We start from the raw sequence: 2017 nt of genomic DNA, 5'->3' as shown, positions 1-2017 counted from the left end.
GGAAAGCAGTCTTTAATAATTGAACGCGGCGAAACGTAGCGTTGTAACCACCTGTTGTGTATAGCCACCTTATGTTAGATTATCAGTTGTCAAGCTTATCGCTCGTTTTGTTAACTGCTTATTGAGTTCGTCACGATTGACCTTGGGCTCTTTAAAAATATCGTTAAAAAAACAGGTATAAATGTTGTTCACTATCGCACAGGAAAATTCTCATCGAACGTGGTGAAAGGCATCGTGGAATCTTTAAGTTCTTCAGAGGTCATAGAAAGGGGTCGATCGAGTGTCGTTCCGTAGACCTTTAATACATCGCAGCAGCGAAATGTACTGCATTCTAATCAATAAAAACAATGATTATCATGCAATTTTTTTCCGTTTTGATTTTAAAGAATTAACCGAATGAAATATTATTGTTTCTTAATAATTGTAAGGTCGAAAATTTGTATTTTCGTATTTTTGGTTTTGCATAGACAACAGGAGAGTGTATTCAGCAGGAAGAGCAGCTTTGCAACTATTGCAAAATCCCTTAATATAATCGGTCTTGTCTTTAGTTTCTTACGTATAAACCAATCATATTAAAGACTTGTTACAATTGCAAAGCTGCTCTTTCCGCTGAATGCAGCCAATAACTATGTATGACGTTAAATAGCAATGTCACAAAAACTAATATTATTTTTATCGATGCCCAACCACTCGTCGTTATCATTTCGCTATCTTTATTCTAAACGAGAATGAATGCGATCAGCCATGAATGCACAAAAGGTGCGGGCGAACCTCTTGGTAGGACAAATGATTGCGGTGCGATGTCGGCCGGTTCATTGCCACTGCTGGCAACGAATATAGCGGGATCGTGAGTCACGGTCCCCGCTAATAAAACTGTACTCGAGACACGAGGGTCGGTCGTGTGAAAATAGCAGGCTTACCGAGAATCCGATCTTCTTCCATCGTCACCATCGAGCAAATCGACCACCACGAGCGCGCGCCTCTTAAGAGAGGGGCCAACTTTGCGGGCCCGGGCTCGGATCTGGAGAACGGATATAAAAGTAAAAAAGGGGTTTAAGAGGCGAGAGAGAAGATGCCCAAGCGTGTGTCTGACCTTGCCCTGTAGCCATGGAATGCTAAAAATGCCGCCGCGTTCCCGCGGCCAGAAACGAAATGTATAATTCCGTCCGTTGTATCCGTTGCATCGTTCTCCCTTTCACTGCTTCCTCACGCGCGCACAATGTAATCTCCGGAGTAGATTGAATGGCTAAATTCGGGGATTTCATGCGTCGACGCGCGTCAGAAAATATCCAAGGATCGATGAAATGCGCGATGTGCGTTTCCGCATATAACTACCATCGTGATGATGTGTGTTTCTTTGAAGAACGATGACGAAACGTTTCTCGGGGAAAATAGAAGTATAGCTACGATGCGTGCATAGGGAAGTGAATAATATCGTTATGCGTGTATATATGATTGTGCTTATTTATCTAAGAAATGAAGACACTTAAGCACCTCGGAGCGCAATCATTTCAAACATGTAAATATCCGGAAATATCCGGGCGCGTGAAAGGACGAGTGGAAGAGATGAGCGTGAAAGCGAGAAAGAGAGAGACAGAGAGTGGGGGGGGGGGGGAAACCGGATGTAATTCACTCACAAATCGAGCGTATTATACGCTACATACAGGGTGTATAAAAATTTGTATACTTTTTACTAGAAACTCTTCCTTTGGGAATTGCATTTATTTTAACACAATTTCAATTCGCGCGGCACGTATGTTTCTTAACAAATTATATCTTTTAAACCCTGAAAATATCGCGTGCAGCCATTCTGGCGTATCAGAGCGTGAAGATACCTGCTTTAATGTGCAATTCTCATTTATCATCGTGATAACTCCTCGAGGAACTGAATGGTCGACGATGCAAGCGGGAAATACTGGCAGGGAAGGCTTGCATCTACCGGGTGTTGTTGGTCCCCAATGCACACACACACACATATCTGTGTGCGAAATCCAGTCCTTGCTTCTCTTCCCCCCCC

The 2017-nt window shown here is 43.0% G+C and overlaps 1 protein-coding gene across 2 annotated transcripts in view; it reads left to right on the top strand.

Moving 5' to 3' along the window:
* Positions 1-2017, top strand: part of LOC108752552 (unconventional myosin-XVIIIa) — a 55903-nt gene that overhangs the window by 7440 nt on the left and 46446 nt on the right. The gene's annotated exons all lie outside the window — the stretch shown is intronic.

The sequence above is a fragment of the Trachymyrmex septentrionalis genome, unplaced genomic scaffold (genome assembly GCF_001594115.1).
Source record: "Trachymyrmex septentrionalis isolate Tsep2-gDNA-1 unplaced genomic scaffold, Tsep1.0 scaffold60, whole genome shotgun sequence".
NCBI classification, from domain to species: Eukaryota; Metazoa; Arthropoda; class Insecta; order Hymenoptera; family Formicidae; genus Trachymyrmex; species Trachymyrmex septentrionalis.
This window is presented reverse-complemented; position numbering and strand designations above follow the sequence as displayed.